General features: G+C 32.1%; 1 long non-coding RNA gene across 1 annotated transcript in view; it reads right to left on the bottom strand.

Moving 5' to 3' along the window:
* The window catches only part of LOC111083052, a 16,717-nt gene that overhangs the window by 4,663 nt on the left and 5,512 nt on the right, over positions 1 to 6,542 (bottom strand). Inside the window, exon 2 of the long non-coding RNA XR_002608769.1 lies at positions 3,681 to 3,753. This is a non-coding gene — a long non-coding RNA (uncharacterized LOC111083052). The remainder of the gene's footprint in view (positions 1 to 3,680; positions 3,754 to 6,542) is intronic.

The raw sequence follows: 6,542 nt of genomic DNA, 5'->3' as shown, positions 1-6,542 counted from the left end.
GAAAGCTGGTTAGAAGTTAGTTGCCTAAAAATATTTTCAAACCTACATCCAATCCATAGGCTATTTGCTCATAAAAATGAAATCACATGTGACGTGCATTAACTTCATAGTCATAAAGTGATAGTGTGTACAGAAATCAATCATTAGCAAGGGCAGTGTAAAGGTGTAAACATGATGTTGATCATTTTGTAAAGTTGAATCTTTTGCAAAATAAAAATAAATCAACTTTACTGGAACATTTCGGCTATTGGGAAAACTGTCATAATTAATATGTGTGCATATATTGTGAAGCAGTGCTGAAATTTAGCAGCAATACTATAAACATGTGAAATCACTTACAAATTTTCGATAGTGCTGCATTTAGGGAGATGCCTCAAAACAGTATGGCTGAAATTCCAGCAACAATGACTTTAACTGAATCACCATCTTCATCCCAATCATCAAGTACCAGCAACATTAGTTGCAGTACTGCAAGTTTGACACCTGTAAAACAGTCACTGGAAAGACAGTTAACTATACAAGTCTTTAGCAACTAAAGCTAAGTTTCCTAAAGAGAACATGAAGCAGAAAAAAGTAACAGTAAAACCATAAAGCTAAGGGTATGCATTTACTGCTAACTGTGGAAGAACCTGGATTTGTAATGTTGCTTGAATCTCTTGACCCAAAATAACATGTACTTTCAAGGAAAGAATTAAGCGGGAACCATATTGCAAAACCAGTATTCTAAAAGTTTTATTGACCAACTTTCTAAGACAAGTTATGTGTTAATTACTTTTAGCATGTGGGCTTCTTCTAGAGCAAATGATCAGTATCTTGATTTGACTGTTCATTTCATAAACCAATAACGGGTATTGAAAAGCTATATTCTTCAAAACTGTGAGCTTCAATCACCTCACATTGCTGAAGTTATAGCTCAGTCTGTTACTCAGTATATATAAAAAGTTGGAATATCTTGAATAAGGTTGAAGTAATTGTGTCAGACAATGTTTCCAACTGTGTGAAAGTTGTTAGTAACATGGGTTGAAAGTTTGTAACAAGTTTTGGCCATACCTTGAATTTAGTTATCAAGAAAGGACTAAATGCAGGAATGAAAGGAGTGATCGCACGAGGTTTAAAATTAGTGGGGCATTTCCATCAAAGTGCTATTGCCAAATATTATTTGGTAAACAAGCAAAAACAACTTGGTTTACCAGAGCACAAGTGGATTCTTTGTTGCAAGACTAGGTGAAACAGCATTTATGCCAAGTTGAAGAGAACTGTAGAGCAACAACAACCCATACGTGCAGCACTAATGGTGTTGGATAAACCAGATTTAATGCCAGAACAAGCAATGAGTAATGCAGACAAGTTGGTTGAAATTTTGGAACCTTTTTCAGAAATTACTTAAGAATTCTGCAATGAATCTTGTTTCTCTGTATTAAGTTTGTTAAATACACTGCATCAATTGAAAATCCTCCTAGAACCAGCCAAAGGTAACTCAGGAGTGATACCACAGATTAAACATGTAATGCTTGAGGATCTGAAAAACAGATATACATCAATTGCTACTGTTGACATTCTGATGAAAATATTTTAGAATTGATATTTCGTTATTTTCCAACATTTAATTAGTGTAATTCATGTTGGAAAAAAAAAATCAATTCTACACAGCTGCAGATAGTCTTGCATGTAAACAAAACAACCTACTTGTTAATTTTTTTTACAATTTTTCTTCTCATCCCAAAGAAATCCTTTATTTTTGCCCATCATCCCTTGAGAATATGTTTAATTTCTTGTACAGGCCTTAAGCCTCAGTTGAAATCTTAATATGTACCACATCAAGTGGTTTGATCATTTACTAATGAAACACAGCTAAAGAAAGTATAAATATGATTGGATACTATTGATAGAACAAGAAATAGACTATCATGTAATAGTAAATATACAGGCTCAATTTTTTTATAGTTTCTCCCCTTTCAGTTTCTTTCATTCATGAGCTGTGAAAGTATTTGTTTGTTTGAAACTACAGAAATTGTCTTCACTGAGAAGAGGTCAGGTAACTTGGGATAAAAAGAGCTTATACATTTATCGACTGGTTGAATGGATAACAAGAAAACTTCATTGAAAGTTTAACACAGTAACAAATGTACAATGTTTAAAGAAGGTTTTGTGATCATCAGGTACAAGTAGTTTACCTAGACACAGGAAGATATATATACACAACATAAAACAAAGTCACACAACTAGAGATTTATTAAAGTTTAATACAGGTATCTTGTTGATGTCTAGTTCATTGTTTAAAATTATAGTATTTTTACTTTTCAACAGATATACTATGGTTTCATTGAATTTTAATGTTTGTAAAGATAAGTTTTTTTTATTATGTTTAACAACATAACGAGTACGGAAGGTGAGTGGAAAATATTTTGATGGCTGAAACCTTTATTGTGTATTATTCTTATGTTTATGTTCTTCAAACAATATATAATCATAATTTTTAAAAAATAAAAACAATATTAACCTTATTGGTGAATGGTGATAGTAAAAGTTAAATATGTCTCCATTTTATTTACTGTAGATTAATACAAGATTACTAAACATTTTAAATGTGACATAAAGGTGACTGTATAGTTTAGCCGACATTAATGATTCATGCTTCAAGTATTACTTTTGTGGGAAAAACATTTCCACAGAAATAAAATACTATCTGAAGAAGTTGTGAAGATAACACACAGGCACCTTTTTTTATCTTGCTTGCCCCCTATTGGCATGTCTGGACATGCATGTATTAATGAGCCCGTCAACTGATTGATTAGCGAGTTCCACTAATTGCCCAGCTCTACATAATACACAATATCAATACATAATACATAATATTAAAATATGTACCATTTATAATCAGATTAGAACTAAACTTTTAGAGGGAAAGAAGATGTGTCAGGGTCACTACTGCAATCCTGTAATGACACAGTATCTAACAACAGTCATGTACAACTAGATTAGACATTGTATACAAGTGCATAAATCTACAAGTAAATGTGTAAGAGCATGAACCAAAACTAGATTAGGCATAGTTAACAACCATTATCAAACCAAGTTCTTATAAACACATTTACTGCTACACTGTCTGATTGATTACACACATTTAGTTGTAGCAGGGCTTGTGCAACTAATGTACACAACTACTGATAAATCCTAACATTAAATCACACAGAACAACATCAGACCATATTCCTAAGACACAATTCTTCATTGTGTGATCGTACATTATATAGAGCACGGCTGGTACAGATAAAGATGTCACAAGACTAATGAAAAACTTAAAGATTAGATCAATTATACCATCATTATTTGATCAAGTTCTTATAAACACACATATACTCCTGAACTGTCTTAACAATGACTATCATAGACAAATGTACTAAACAACTATTAAATGTCCAATCACACAGTATAACATCATTTACTATAAGGCCAAATTTTTGTAAACAAACTTACACCTGTACTTTATAACCAAATATTAGATGCAGAGAAGTCAGCAAAGACAAAGATTATAACTACTAGTGAAACTTGGCCCATTTTAAACCATGCTCATCTGATAATTCTCATGCTTAGTTAAATCCTAAAAGCTTTTTTTTTTTCACTTAATGACAGAATGATACATATGAAAATAATAAGTAATTAAATATGATTCTACTTACTTTGCTCCTCCAAGACAAAAATAACAGCCTTCTGAGTAAAGCACTTCCTGATGTTTTCAAGTCTTACAAAAAACTGCAGAATAAAATTACGATAATGAACATGTTATTTTATTTATAAAAATGATTTGGAAAAAAAAACATTTCAGAACTATTTTTCATTTGCTAATATTTTGATGACACTTAAGTTATATTTAAATGATGTTTTTCACAAAAAGTACAAGAAGAAAACAATATTGAGATTACACTGAATCTCAGCTAGTACAAGTTTCCAATTATTCTGTATCTGATATGGTCTGCTAAACAAATATGTTCACATACTGGGACTCAAGAAATCAAACATTTAACTCCTTTTACAAATTATAAACAGCTGTTTTAAAAACACCCTTTGATAGTTTTTGCTGGAAGAAGGACTACCTCAAAATTTGGTAGCTTCAAATTATCAGCAAGAGCTTTTGTAATAGATTTGACAAGTAAAAGATTAGTAGACTTCAGTAGTAACAGATGAGTACACTAAAATAATAACAGTCTTAACCTTTTCCAGCCCAGTAGCATTATACTGGCCATTTCTTTATCAGCATTCATAAAAATTAATAAATCATAAATGTTACCAAAACTGAAACAAAGAATCTTCAAACATAAAGCATGATAACCATGATAATTAGAAAATTTTTTGGTAAATTTACAATTTATAATGAAAGACAAAAAACTTGACATGGATATGTACAATGCCATTATGTAGTATCATAGAGGCTGTAGACTTTACATGTAGAGGGCCAAAGTACTCAATAGGCATAATACAAACATGAATGCTTAAAAAAATCAACGACAGAGAGTTTTACTTTAAAATATGATTGCCATTCACTTTCATTTGTTTCTCCACCCAACAATCCCCAAAACAAGGTAGGACACCATTGTTAGTTACCAAATCAGAAAATGACCAACCCACCAGATTGTTCATCTTTCTTCTACTTGTTTCAGTCGAGATGACTCTACAACTACTTTATCACCAATGTCAATTTAATTCTAAGTCCACTCTATGTGTTTCTGGGCAGTGTAAGATGTCATTACTTAATCGTAACAACTAGTAGTACTTAATAAAAAAATTCATAATTCTAATGTAAATGACATTATTATTATTACCCCTTTAAGTTAGCTTTTTCACAGAACCTGGTGTTCTTTAGAAAAACTTAAGTACAGGGTAAAATATTCATCAAGGAATTATATATATGTATAATATAATTGGCAAAATAATCCAAACAAGTTGATTAACTATTTCATTTGGTGAAGAGATGATACACTTTTTTTTCAAACTTTGGGTAGCCTGTGGCAGTTGAAGATATAATTGTAGGAGTTTCATACTACATAAGATTAATTGCCGACTAGCAATTACAAGATATAATTTTTGACTAAGTAAATTTGATGCACCCTAATGTGTAGTGACTTTTTTTTTTACTCCTTCACTTCATATATAGTATAGTGGTTGGCTCCCTAAGGACAGTAATTGTATAATGTCCAAAGCATTGAATATTCTACATGTTACAGTCATCTAATGTTCATCTATTATTGGCTAGTAATTCCAACAGCTGGTTCAAATGAGTCATCATATTGCATGATCTGCAAACTCCATTTTTCCATTTCAGCCAATTAAAAACAGAATTGAACAAGTGTATGCTAGATTAGTTAGTTGCATTTGTTTTTCAGTAGTAGTATGTATCAATCACTGGATATGCATAAGTGTGCTTCTGGTATCTGCAGTATAATATTATATTGTGTAATTTATATCTAGTTTTGATCAGTTGATTAATATCATCTGCATTTATTTAAGCAATGCAATGCCAAAATCTAGACAGTCTGTTGTTTGTCCCACATTTGGAGAACATAGTGAATTAAAGCTAAATGTCTTGCTAAACTATGAATCCATTATGAAAGTGTTTACTGAACAAACGTCAACCTAAAAGTATGGAAACTGTTCATCCCTTATCATTTGATTGTGCAAAAAAGGTTGCTCAAAAAGTTGAACAAATATGGGAAAGTGAAAGCATTCCCATAGTATCACACAAATGTGTTGTTGAAAAAATTTGATCATTTGAAAAATATCGTAAACTGCTACAATCCTAAAAGCAGCATAAAGATATACTGACATACAAAAAGAACATTACAAAACACAGAGATGACACCAACAAACTATTTGATATTGCTGCATGCAAATGCAAACAAGGAACTGTCTGCCATTGCCCAACTGAAAAAAAACGCCCCCCCCCCCCAAAAAAAAACATAACTTTAGTCAGTGAACCTGAATCAATTTTCATGGATCACATTTATCCTTCTTCCGGAACACCAGAAGGTATAAAAAAATTCTATCATTCAGTGGTTTGAGGATAAAATTTCATCTGATCATTTAGTTGCTGTAAGCTGTGACGGCACATACCTCTATATTGGAAAAAAAGCTGGAGTTATGCGGCTTCTTGAATTGCACTTAGTAAGACCTGGTCATTGGTTGATTTGTTTGTAACATGCAAATGAGTTACCCCTGCATCATCTAATTATGCATCTTCATGGAGTAAATCTAGGACTGTCAGCTTTTCTGGTCCTCTTGAAAAGAAACTGAAGACTTGTGAATCATTTCCTTCAGCTAAACTTTGTTCCAGTCAAACTTACAGAGCCATTACCAAAACTGACCATCCTAAGAATCTTAGAACAGATCCAAAATATTTGCATGACATGTGCAGTGTGGTAGTGTCAGGTCATTGTTCAAGAGAACTTGCTTTACGTGACCCTGGTACAATGAACCATTCTTGCTGGTTAACAACAGCAAACAGGATTTTGTGTCTTTATGTCGCAACTGCTAACCCATCCAAAAAA

The sequence above is a fragment of the Limulus polyphemus genome, unplaced genomic scaffold (assembly GCF_000517525.1).
Source record: "Limulus polyphemus unplaced genomic scaffold, Limulus_polyphemus-2.1.2 Scaffold8023, whole genome shotgun sequence".
Classification (NCBI taxonomy): Eukaryota; Metazoa; Arthropoda; class Merostomata; order Xiphosura; family Limulidae; genus Limulus; species Limulus polyphemus.
The sequence above is the reverse complement of the archived record's forward strand: the minus strand, read 5'-3'. Positions and strand labels throughout refer to the sequence as shown.